The following is a 14,354-nucleotide window of genomic DNA, read 5'->3' on the forward strand; positions in this document are numbered from 1 at the left end:
ACCACCAGTCACAACCTGTCATTCTATGAGGTCTTAGATAAACGGACCGGCACAAGTTTATCAGGTATGCATGGCCTCTCTAACCCACGGTTTATCAATCAATCATGTAACATAACCGACACACAGTCGTCTTTTGGTTTTTCAGACGCTGCATCTATAGTGCATTCCTGAGAAGTCTTCGTTACTGAACACCACTTCCATTGTTATATTTGTACCTATCTAAGGTAAATTGTCCCTCGCCTAAAAGACTGCCTAATACTAGCTCAGTTGCTGGATAAGGTCCCAGGGTGCGCCTATGTGGGCTACAACTTGATAACATTTCTTGAATAACATCGCAGACCTTGCAACCATTGGGTGACTGTCTCTGTTTAGAGATTACGCAGCCTTACTTTGGACATTATCCACTCTAGGTCCTATGTTTGGTATATGCTGTCACCATAATTAAATCGCATCTCTCTGGCCGTTGCCATTATGTTGACACCCTGTCTCCAATAAGATGTTTTTTCGTCAAAATTATCTCTAATTTGTGTTTCGCAATGTATTCCTCACGTAACATCAATGTGTCCCCCTCTCTTCCTGGAATGATTTTAGAAATTCTTGGGATCTTTTGTGACCCATAATAATATTTATTAATTTTTCATACAGATCGATTGCCCCACTCTTCACACACCCCCAGTCCTGATGAAGACCCTCTAGCAAGGTCTAAAGCACGCCTGCACTTACCTGGGTCGAAACGTCGACATCCTTCTCTGTGTTCAGTCTCTTGTTTTGAATTATCATTTGTGATTTTCTGTTGAGGCATGATTACCTAATCCAGTATTGATTTGTTTTCCATTGTGTTAACTCTTCAGTATCTCTGTTGCATTTGGGTATTAATGACCAATTTTTGTTATTCCCATATCTTCATTATCGCATCACTACCCTCCCTTGATCCTACCCTCCAGGGGCATTATATGTGTTTGACTGTGTATTGATTTTTATAAAAGATTTTGTATGCTACACGTTGTGATTAAAAACAATGCTGTTATAAATGCCTTTTGTATGTATTTCTAATTTTGAATCAATGTGTTGTTTATCTGGAACCACTTTGTTTGTACCACAGTAGTCCATGGTTGACATTTAGCTTACAGATCCCATAGGTACACTGTGGGTACCATATACTAGGGACTTATAAGTAAGTTAAATATTCCAATGAGGAGTTTAACAATTTGACCATGTTACAAAGAGGAGCACCAACACTTTTTCATTGGATAGCAGTGGTAAAATACACAGTGGTCTATTACCAGCAAAGATAATAGTGTTCAGCAGACGTGAGAACACATTTGGAGTGATCCTATATGAAGGGCAAAATTTCAACACACAGCGAAACCCATTGCAGTCTCAATGCAGTTAATTGAGTTAAATTGGGCAGATCCTAAACAATATCAAAGTATGTGTATGTGCATTTTTAAATGGACCCAGCAGGAGCAATTGAATAATATTGTGCATAGCCAGTGCAACAGGTTTCAACTTATTAAAACAATACATAGTAAAATATAGCATGGAGATCTAAACCATCTTCTCGACCACCACCAGTATGGGTGTAGATCTGAGAGGGTCACTGAAACAGCCATAGACAACATAAGGGATGAGCTCCTCCTTTTAATGGATGAAGATAAGAAGACATCCCTCACTTTCATTAACTTGTCTGTGATGTATTACACTGCTGGAAAATTGGGCACTAAGATTTGGCTCTACCTTATAGGGGTCCCATCATTTCAATCTAACTGCAGTTAAAAAAAGGTTGATCAGGGCCGCTGGATAATCCTCACATCTGTAACCTTGTGGAGTCCTCCAAGGCCTGCCTCTTTGCTGCCTCTTATTTATCATCTATGTATGTTCCTACACACACCTTTGCAAACAATATTAAGTAAACTTACAGATATATGTAGATGAACCTGAAACCTATTTCCAGTTAGACAGCAGCCAGAATAGCACTACAAACATAGCCTCATGTTTGCGCCGCATTCTTCACTGGTTGAGGCGAGATGCTGGTCCATGAACATCATACTGAGAAAAACTGAGCCCATTTCACTACTCTTTGACTAGTGCCTTGGTTTTGAAGTTTTTTTAACTACCCCTGAAGCTGGGAACATAGGTATACTTGTTGACTCAGAGTTGCTCATCCTTAATTTCAGTGCCTTGGTGAAATGGTTCAAACTCCATCTCTACTCCCTCTATAAGTACTTCTGATTGCCCAACATTATCATCAGGTGTAACTCACCAGATCCCTAATCACGTCTGACCTGGACTATTATAACATCATTAATAATGGCCTTCCTAAAATCCCCATGGTCAAGCTACAAAAATTACAAAATGTGCCTGCCAGAATATACCTTAGCTGAAGAAAGTAGAACCAAATTAAGCCTGCTATGAAAAAGCTCAACTGGCAAGAAGTCAAGGCCAGGATCAAATTCAAGGTTCCCTACACCATCCACAAAGCTATACTTCAACTAGAAACATCTTTGGCTGCTAACTTGATCCAGCGACTCTAATTCAATTGAGCAAAACATAGACAAGATCCCTGGGAGTGCAGGGCCCAAACCTGTGGGATGCTCTCGGCTCTTCTATGAGATCTGATCCCAGACAACTGCTCTTTAGGACACTCCTGATCACAGAAGTATTCAGACTCTAATTTGTGTAATACATGGACTTGTTTGGCCATTCTCCATACCTCTCTGGTGATTACCAAAAAGCCAAAGAAATAATAATGAATACATATTTTTCTGTACCTGTCCCTGCAATGCAATCAATTTGACCGATAGTGCTCCTACCTTTGCTGGCTTCTTTTCTTCTAGCTAACCCACTTTTATTCTCTTAAGACCTGTGGGACATATGAATTCATTTGGTTCCATTTTATAGCTGTTTTGCAAATCAAAACTGTACAAAAAAATGAGAGACACCAGACCGCTGTATTGAGTCTTATCTAAGATATGGAAAAATTGATCACCTGAATATCCTTCTTGTCTCTCGACTACCCCTGGGCGTAGTTCGCGTAGTATTGCAATGTGTAGCTACGTGAAGTGCACTTTGCACTACGTGAGCTATGCGTAGCTACGTGAACTGCGTAGTGCACTGTGAAAATTCTGTTCGCTTTGATTGCACAGTGCCGGATGTTTGCCCGCACTGTGCAATCAGTGCAAACCGCATCTTGCACATTGCAAGCGGTCGTTTTCTGCCGCTCGAGTAGATTTTTACTTGAGCGGCAGCTTTCTCAATGCGGACTGTTAGTTTCTCATTGCGAGCGGTCGTGAGCATACGCAACCACTTTCAATGAGAAACCTGACCTCCCCGTGTTGAGAATCTTGCCAGGAGGTTTATTTTCCACGCTCGCGATCGGCAACTTGATGTTGCTGATCGCGAACGAGGAAAAAGTCTCGCCGGGATGTGATTTTGCTCGCTCCCGGTCGCCAACTTGACGTTGAGGACTGCGAGCAAGCATAACCGCTACGCTATGCTTGTTTGCACTGTGCTACATGCAATTTGCGTAGTGCGAAGTAGCGCAAACTTCGCAAACTACGCAAGCGTAGCATAGTACTTCGCCCAGGGCTACTCTCGACACTGTTTCCAACTTCAATGTAGAATTACATTTCAAGCCTCACACTGAGAATCTTACCCTTTATTCTGTTGCATGGAGAAGGACTGGAAGGTTAGCATGCCCATGGTCCCTAAAATCCGGGCTCAGTGTTACTTGCATACACCATGGCGGTGAACAACATGATGTATATTGATGTGCCATGCCTCTCTACATCCCAAAGGGGGCAGCTGTGCTCAATCTTCCACACACTGGTGCAGAGAATGGCTTTTCCCTAACTTATTAAAAAAATGCTTGTAGAAAAATCAATAACTACTCAAAAGTAATGTAACAAAACTGAAACCTGTGCATAGTCTTTACTATTTTGAAGCTATATGCTCTAATTTTATTTTACCTAAATGCAGCACCCATGGATGGAAATGAATGACCCTCTACATTCCAATGTGCTTTGATTTTCTTAATTTCAAGTAAGAAGACAAACATTGACAACACTTTACAAAGTCTTCATCTCTTCTAATTTACCATTGTTCTCTCTCTCTCTCTCTCTCTCTCTCTCTCTCACTCTCACTCTAGTGTACCTTTCTTCTCTTGGAATTTGAGTGTTAGGCTGTTATTCCAATCAACGTTCATTTTCTAAAGTTTGAATCATTTTAATTAGGTTCTCGGTAAATTCATGAGAAATATTAAGGCTCTTGTGTCAGTCATTTTTTGTTTTGCTTTAGACAGCGTTTGAGAACTGTCCATTTTAAGTGTTTTGGTTCCCTCATTTTATCCTCTCATTGTGAAAAATATTATTTTAGCATGGGGATTTTTTCCTTATTCAAAAGTATTTAGAGGCTGCATAAAGCTTTTCTGGGGCTGTTTCAGTCAGACATGTGTGCTATTGGAGAAACACATTTTACTGTTTTCCGGTGTGCTGAACTAACAAGTCTAACTATTATTAACTGACCAGGACGCCTAAAGGTAGACATCTGTTTATTCAAAAAGACCCAAAACTGAAACTCCTAATGGAATAAATGCTGACTCAGTATACTCATAAAACTGAATACAATGGACATCTAGAGAACGGAGCTTTTGCTTAACATTTTATTTTGAGGTATAGGAAAATTTGGCAAGCAAATGTCTAAATGTTTCCGACATGGACCCACCCCTATCACAGACACTTTCTTGTGGCAATCCATGTATTGACTCAGGACTAAATATTTAAGCTTTACAAATTTAGACATAATCCAATGAACTCCTCTTTAACTACTGGTTTTCTCAGAATTCTGTAATAGTTATCAAAATGGCACGTTTTGAAAATTAAACGTCTCTGGTGAAATTCCAATAATTTAAATGTGTGTACATTAGGAGCACAGAGGGGCAGGGTTAGTGAAATTCTTACAGAAAGCAAGCACAAGATAAGAGGATAATTCGTTCAGAAGAAGTGTACTAAAGATGTGGAGCTAATGATATATGGCTCAAGAGGAACATTAGTAAATATTTTGCACAGGAAGGGTGAATGTATGAAACTGTCACCTGGTAGGTGTGGTTGAAACAAAAACGGCAAATGAATGGAGTTGCGGTATCATTAGGTCTTTGCAAGCAAGGGTTAAGATGCTGAGCCTATAGGTAGGTGTGCACAGAGCAAATAGTCAAAAAAATGGTAATATAATTGTCTGTTTTTTGCTAAGTGCAGGTTCGTGATGGATATTGGGTCGAATGTTGATGATCTGACCAATAATGAAGACATCCACTGATTAATATGTCCCTTACATTTGCATTTAAATTAAATTCCCAAAACAGCTAGATCTCTACAGCAGAATGTGTCCATCTAAACAATTGCTCTTGTGCTTCCATGCAATTTTCCATTTTCGAAAATGAACTTCCTTGGGCCCGCAGGCTCTTAGATGAGGAACGCACACATGATATCTTCATGCTGGTTACAAATTAACCCTGCCTGCTGGACAGAGTGAACCTGTTTCCTGTAGACTACGGTGAAAATGGCAGAGCGTGATGTGATTAGCTGTGCACCGCGATAAGAAATTCTCTTGTGCAAACAGTGATGCAATCAGTTGGTGATGTCTCTGCTTGTACTGGAACCCGTCCATTGCTTTTTATGGAGGGAATGACATATCTTCTGTTCTTTTCTTTATGACTTAGCGAAAAAGGGACAACTTACATACAGGCTTCAGTACCTTATGCCGCCCACTTAAGTTTCATTTTGACCTTAGAAAGTAAATAGAGTAAACGTGGTAGGATTGGCAGGTGACTCCTTGCCACTGTGAACACCGTGTTCCCAGTGGAATTTTATTTACATATAAATTGTTATGCCTCTTTACTTCTGTTGGTTCTGCTGAAGGGAAGTATGACTACAATTCCTATATTGCACTGTGTAATTGAACGACCTCTATCACAGATTTAAATGGAATTCATTTAGGAAGGTTTTGTTTTGGTCAGTGCAATGTTATTTTTTCTTCTACTTTCCTTTTAAAACCTATTAGGACAATTTTTCATTTTGAGGACATGCATTCGCCTATGTAGCATACTTACTTATAGGGGCTTTCAGGCTCCCTAAACATCCATTGGCTGTGTCGTTCACATTTTCCTTCCACCCACTACAGCATACAGAATAAGGCAATGTGTCATCCCACCTCAGTCATTGGCTAACTATTTCGCAAAGAGCACATCAACACTCAAAGTAGTACTGTTCAGTGCCAGGGACTACTTGGCAATGTGTGCCTTTGAGACCAAAATATAGTTTTTTTTCCCCCAGTTTACTGAGGGGCTGACAGCGCCCAAAATGTTAGTTTATAGCAAACAATAGCACAACAAAACAAAACTAGCATTGACAAAGCCAAATGGATGGCAGCCAATGCCTACTGATTGGCTTTGCCAATGCGTAGTTATTAGATGATAAGAAAAGATGAGATGATTCAGCAATTATAGGCTCAAGGCTTGATTATGCAAACCCACTTTATCAGGTCCTTCCGGCATATCTTTTACCGCGATTCCAAGTTATACAGAACCAATAAGTGCGTCTTGTGAGCAGACCTTGTGATTTGGTCGAACCTGCCCTCTCTCTTCATTGGTTCCCATCCAATTTAACCCCTTCGACGCTCATGACGAGCTGAGCTCGTCATGAGTTACGCCTCTCGTACGCTCATGACGAGCTCAGCTCGTCATGTAACGCGGGTTTTTAGAAACCGCCGCGCACAGCGGGAAAACCGCTAGCGCGCATGTGGTTAAGGAACTGTGTACAGTCCAGAGACCATTGTTTGGAAACTAGTCTAGTTTTATTAGGCTTAGATATGAAAGTGTTCCCCTGAAATACACTTTTGCTCTTCTTACTTTAACCAAATTATTATCCCACAGTTTCTATGAAGCAGATTGTGGAGGGTGCAGAAGTATAACTGTCTGTGAAGCCAGACTTTGGAGAATTTAATAAGCTGAACTGAAGGACTCTGAAATTATAATGATCTTCTCCATTAGATAATCTGACCACTGGATGATGTCTTCAGTGATGTCATCTGTGATATCATTTGAGATGTCATCAGTGATGTCATCAGTGATGTCACTGACCATGTCATGAATGATGTAATATGTGACATCATCACCAGTGGATTGCGGGAGCGAGATTTACAGTTAGTATAACTAACTATATCAGAGGAACTTCAATGGTTTTATATGAGTGAAATGTCCAGCTAACTATAACACCCCTGAAACCTATGTTTTTTTCAGTGAATTTCTAAGGTGTTTTAAATGATAATTCCTAACTATAACCTGCCTGAAACCTATGTTTTTTTCAGTAAATTTCAAAAGTTTTTTAAATGATAATTCCTAACTATAACAGGCCTGAAACCTATGGTTTTTTTTCAGTGAATTTCAAAGCTTTTTAAATTCTAATTCCTAATTATAATGTTCATTAAGCCTATCTGTTTTTTTCTATCTTTTTTAATTATCATCCCGTTCTCAACGTAGTAAAAACTAGGGGTGGGCAGACATCTCCGTTCCGCCCACGGAATGTGCAGAGATTTGCCCCTTCCACCTTTCACAATGAAGGCGGAGAAACAAGGCAAATCTCCCCACACTCGGGGGCGTAACAGAAGTTGGCCGCCAGCCTCCCGCCCACCTCCTGCCCGCCTCCCACCCGCAGTATTAAATTACATTCAAAAGCCTAAAATAAGATTTACTTATTTTAACTTAACTTACCTTATCGCGGGCGCATCCTTGCCCATTTCGCCTTCTTCTTGGAACTGTTCATGCGTGGGAGCCTGTTAAAGGATGTGACAAAAAGCATTCCTCGATGTTTGTGTTGACTACTGCCTTCGATCTACACTGCAGACAGCAGGGTTCACAACTTGAATTCAGCTTTGGATCTACACTCCTGACAGCATTGAAGTTAGCCTTGATTTATGTACGGCAGAGATAATTTTGTTAAAAGACGCAACAAAAAACATTCCTCAATGTCTGTACTGACTACTGCCTTCGATCTACACTGCGATCAACAGAGCTTACCACTTGATACCAGTTTTGCATCAGCACTACAGACAACATTTAATTCAGTCTTGATTTCTTTAAGGCAGAGACAATTGTACTGTGTCCTCAGATTTTGTTAAAGTATGTGACAAAAAGCATTCCTCGATGTTTGTGTCGACTACTTCCTTCGATCTACACTGCGGACAGCAGGGCTCACAATTCAGATGGGGTGGCGATTGCAGATGACGCAGTCCAGTAGGCAAGAGACATTGCTCCAAGTGCGGCCGGCACACAAAACGCATCATCGCTGGCTGCGTACATGCTGAGAGCCACACCTACCACTAACTCTATACAGCTCAAGTCAATGCCACATGGCTGTGGGCCCTTCCTGACCACTGCCTATACTGTGGACAGCAGGGCTCACCTTTCAAGATTAGTACTGATGCATATTGTGTAAGAGACTATAATTGGTTAAGAAAACCAAATGCTCCCAATCTGCAACAACGCCACCAGACATACGTCCCCATTTGGAGAAAGGTAGAATGCACTGTGTGAAGTGCAATCATTGAATTTGTTATGGGGAGCAATCAGTAGACCTAGTTTGCAGAAGAATTGATAACCATTGATGGTAGTTTTTTTTTTATCCCCTCAAAGTACATGCAATCCAGTATGCAACAGTCAATGCTTTGAGTGCAGCCCGTTCAGACCACGCATCATCGAAGGGTGAGCACACGCAAAACACCAGACGTACCACTAACTCAGTACACCATACTGCCCGGACCACGCATCATCTCAGGTTACATACACGCTCAGTTCCAAAGGTACTACTAACTCAGTGCACCATAATTCATAGCCACATGGCCGTATTCAGGCAGAATTCAACTGACTCTTCATTCAATATTTGCAGAGTGCAGTACCTAACAAAGTATAACGTCCCTCAAACCTACACAATATCCCTTTAGTAGCCTTCCTTCAAAAACTTCTTTTATATCGGTTCTAGGTTTAGTCGAATAACAAAATTCACGCTGCAAGTGCAAAGGCACACTCAATGGCAGTCCACACTGCGGACAACACAGGTCACAACTTGAACTATAATGCCCCTGAAAAATACATATTTCGACAATGTATTCCATACATGTTTCATCTTTTATTTCAATCGTGATTACAGATTATGCAGTCCGGTAGGCAACACACTGAGCATCATACGTACCACTAACTCAGTGCACCATAAATAATCGCCACATGGCTTTATTTAGGGAAAATTCAGTAGCCAAAAGACTTTCTTACAAGTGCGCTGTGCCTGAACCATGCATCATCGCAGGCTCCACACAAACCCACCCTACCTTAGTGCACCACAACTCATGAACCCTTTACGATATAATCTTCTGTGTATTATTTCAACAAGTGCTCCTACCTTTGTACAGCAGGTCATAAACCGTTTACGATTGAATATCTGTGTATATCATGATTACTCTTCTACTTGTTACCAACAGCAACGTAATAAAATGGAGTCAAGCACATGTGCCGTACCCACTTCAACTATCTATCTGTGTATGTGTACTTATTATGTTTGTAAAATGCTGCTCCTGCGCCCTACCACATTATATTGTACTGTAAACAGTGTATGCAACCATCTTACCTCTGCAAGTAACAAAAACTTCGATTATATAACTTTCTCTCGCTCAATCTACAAATACAAACATACAAACTGGATCATTACAATACTGCAAAGAAAGTGTATAGTAAATTTATAAGTGTATGCCATTGCTCATTTTTTTTTTTTGCATATTTATATAGCGCGAAGTCGACCCAAAACTATATCAGCAATTTACATGAGCACCGTATTTACAGTACATTTTCAGGCACGCGTAGGTTACGTCTCTACAATAACAGGATGTGGACGCGCCTCAAACACTGCTTTCCAGCACCAAGTTCGACAGTATACCCGAATGACCACATACATATATATATTAGCTGCCATTCATGTGCCAAAAATTGCAACCTAAAGCTTTCACAGCCCTGTATTACTACAGCTACAACACTCCACTAAATGTACAACAAACATTCACATTCGCAGAAATGGTCATGTCCACCATCTTTTATGTGTACAACTATGGATGAATATAGGGTCAGAGATACCCCGTACCTTCCATGTTGGCCATGTTATGGGACTTTACAGAGATAATGACACGTTTGCGTTTAAGACACGGGTGACGGCAGCACTACAACATGGACACCCGAATCAGTTGATTTCTCATATAGCTCATAACGATAACAGAACCACGCCCAGAGCTCCGGAGTCATCGTTCACAGACTCGCGCAGCACTGGCATACGTCAGTCCAGCTTACGCTACCAGGAAAACACAACAACACTACATGGCCCAGATTTCCATTGTAGTGATTTCTTATTTCCAGGTCTAATTGTCAGAACGGCACACACACACTCCCTCATGGCTGGTATACACCCACACCACACCCATCCAGCAAATGCGTCACTACACACGTGACCCTACCAATAAAAAAGAGGGGGCGCACGTGCTCTATGTCATTTTAGAGTTGCTCCCATCGCAAGCGCTGTGATGGCCCGTCCAAGTGGTTCGGACGCTGCATGTAGGCCTGAACTACCAAACAGGGGTTCCACCACCACGTGCTTGGCCTCTTTGGTCACTGAGTTAGTGGTACCACAAGGACTGAGCGGGTGAAGAACCTGCGATGATGATGGGTGCACGAGTATGTTCTTCGCCATAGCAATATCAAGACTCAGCACCAAATATGAGACTTCTTGGTGACAGAGCAGGGCTGCATGATGTAGAACGTACCCTGTCCGCGAAAAGGTGAGCAGTGAGGCCTGAGTGTGCACCGGAGGGAGTAGATGGGGTGCAGCAGACTGGATACAAAAGGCAACACAGTGATTTAGGTGTACGCAGTCCTTTATACCGTATCTTATTGCATTTGTATTTTTTTCCTATAGCAGGAAAGTTTTTATAGTCGGTCAAAAGTCGCTTGTGATGATTGCAACCATGTGTATCACTGCACACCACTTGTTTTCACAACCGGATGGAAAACATTACTACTCCACTAATTCTTCCTAAATCGAAGCCCAATAAACAAGTTTGAACTGTACAAATAGTTGTATTTTTAATGCGGAAGGGAAGGTGTGTGAAAGGACGCTATTATTCTACTCCACATTAAGATAGTGACAATTACCAATCATAGTATCTTTCTTTTACTATATTTTTGATGTAGAGCTTCAGGGTGCACTATGTCTTGGCACGTGGTGGAAGAAACACCGGTGACAGAAAGGTGAGCTACGAATATTCTTTTTAGTCACTCTCTCACTTCCTCTCTCCTTTAAAATAAAATGGTGCACAATGGTTGTTTTTCACAAATTGGCGTTCCCCCCAACACCTCCAAAGCTCAACGTTTGAGGATTCTGTGATGATGCGTGGCCATCGTAACAACACATTAGAAGGCTGCTTCAACATGTGGTGGACCCTCTTTGAATCACGCCAATGGCACAAGGTGAGCAAAGAAGCTTGTTTCCGAAGCAACGAGAAGTCACCTGTGGGCGGAGAGAGTGGATAGTGTGCAGCAGCTTGACTGCGTACAAATGTACAATTACCTACGGGCGGTGAGAGTGGATAGATTGGAACAGTCTGGGTATGCAAGAAAGGGCACTCACCTCCGGATACAGGGAGTCAATGGGGTGCAACAGTCTGGGTACACAGTAATGAGAACTCACTGCTATGCAGTGGGAGTGCATGGGGTATAGTACTCTGGGAGGAAAAGAGCACACAGACACCTCCTTGCAGTGGAAGCTGATGTAATACAGTATCTTGAGTGTCCAAAGGCATAACTTAGAAATATACTTGTGCAGTTGTATGTATTCTGTTATTACTAACTCCATACTATCTTTCAGATCACTAAACTTGAGGGTGCATTATGAACCGGCACGTGCTTGGACACACAGCCGAGGCAAAAAGGTGAGCTACGAAGATTTTCTCCAGTATTAACACTACCTCTCCTGCTCCATCTATTACATTCTCTTTCTCACACTTTCAATGTGGTTTTTTCTCTCTTTCTCTCTCTCCCTCTCTCTCACATTGTTTCTCTTTCTCTTTTCAAGTTATAGACGCTGCTGTCCACTCTGCAGATAAATAAATCAAGGCTGAATTTAATACAGTCTGCAGTGTAGAACCAAAGCAGAACTCAAGTTGTGAGCTCTGTTGAACACCTGTGTGTACAAAAGGTAAGCAGTGGCCTAGATACACAATGCCTCCAATTAAACACGTTGCAAATAGACAATATTGTCCTGCATAATGATGTGATCTCTCACCTAATTCTGTCTCATCTCTGAATCATTTTAAAGACCTTCTGGACCATACTGTAGATCTGACCCAGTAGGCACTTCCCTACAGACACCTCTTCAATGTGGGCCTATGAGAGGGGTGGGATGAATCAGGCACACTGCACACCTGCGAATAAGCAATATTGCCTAGTGTTATGTTAATTTGTGATCTTTGACCTCATTCAGTCACATCAAACTTATTTTCATTTTATTTTTGCAGGTTACCTACCCTCCTACCATTGGAGTCCATCTCACATTTTGTTTATTATATTGTTATGTTAAAGTTACGTTTCTATTTATTGTTTTTTTGTTCTAATAAAAGTGAATTAAAAAAAATGAGTGTGTACGTCTTCTTTTTCTGACAACATATCACCAATATTTAGTGTGATAATCATTCGCTTAGAGAACATTTAACAATAAAAAGTAAAAATGATGTTTATAACTAGAAGTGTAATACTGAGGCTAACTCTTTACCAGAGTCTGTTGCTGCGATTAACGGTTCCTATGGAAAATTTTCCAAAGTCAAGCACAGTTACTGTTTGGATTAGCAACATTGTGTGGCGAACTTGTGACCTGTGTGCTCACTTAAGTGTTCCATGAACTATTACTATGTTAACAAGCAGTAGGGTTGAAAAGTACTGGCTGTACAGAAGCCGTTATATTTAACCAGGATCCTCTACATGACAGAGGGGAAAGCAAACTGAGACGACAGAACACTGTGGGGCAGATTTACAAGCCCCTTTCGCCACTTTCGTGTCACTTTTTCCATGTTAAAAGTGACGCAATAGTGGCGCAAGGGACTTGTAAATATGCCCCTATGTACATTACGAGCAAAAGAAGTACCCAACTCTTCGAATTAACCTCAAGAGAGGGCTAGAGGAATTGCCACTGACCTTACAAAACCCCATGGACAATTTACCTACTCTGTACTCAACAATGGGCAATTCTTTATTGATCACAATTAGACAGTGTTGCTTCACGATTCACAGTGTGCAGTTCACTAAATACTTCGTGCCAATTTAAATGGGAGACGGGATTGTCAACATTACAAAACTTAGGCGCATATTTAGAAGGATGACGTTAAAATTATCGCCACTTTAATGGCAGCAAACTACAGCTAAAACGGCGATAATGGACTTCAAAATCCTTTGTTGTCTTACCGGAAGATTGTTTCAACACTGCTATTTGCTATGGCAGGGTGAGAGCCGAGGCTCCCGCCCTGCCATAGCAAACTTGGTTTGCATTTTGAAAGAGAGAACAAGAAAACCTACTCTCTCTTTTAAAATGCAAAGCAGAATGCTTTTCCCCACGGGGAGCTGTATATTAGCAGTTCCCCGTGTGTAAAAGTAATGGTGGCTTCCGAAGGACGCAGGGAGCTGACTGGCGCCGTAGGGACATTGGGCCTCCACCCACAGTCCCCAACGTTAAAAATACGCCCATGGGATGGGATCCCGAAGAAGAATAAAAATTAGTAGTAGGTGATAATATGTTTTACGATAAAATTCATGTTCGCAAGTGAAAAGCTTGTCAATATCGGACTGTGAATTTAACATATCAATCCACCTCGCATATTAAACATGCTTAAGTCTACTTCAGAACAGATGTTACGAACCGGCATAAACCGCAATTACCAAGAGTTTTGCTATCGATCCTCAAATCCAGGGCCGCCTTGTAAATACAATGCTGGTGTCATACCTCCCTCATTCATGTTATATTGTCATAGGAACACCTACCTTCCCACTGGGAACGCCTACATTGCAACTCATTGGAGATAGTAGGCGAGCCGTTAGCAAACCGGCTGCTAACATGCATTTTAGCGTCGCCTAGTAAATAGGGCAATATCATTTTCATTGCATTTTTGGCTTTTTAAAAAAAATTGCGGCGAAATGGCACTTGTTAATATGCCCTCAAGTTTGCTATGAAAGAGTGGGAACATCGACTTCCGCCCTGTCATAGGAAACAGCAGTGTCCGGG

The sequence above is a fragment of the Lissotriton helveticus genome, chromosome 5_1, assembly GCF_964261635.1.
Source record: "Lissotriton helveticus chromosome 5_1, aLisHel1.1, whole genome shotgun sequence".
NCBI lineage: Eukaryota > Metazoa > Chordata > Amphibia > Caudata > Salamandridae > Lissotriton > Lissotriton helveticus.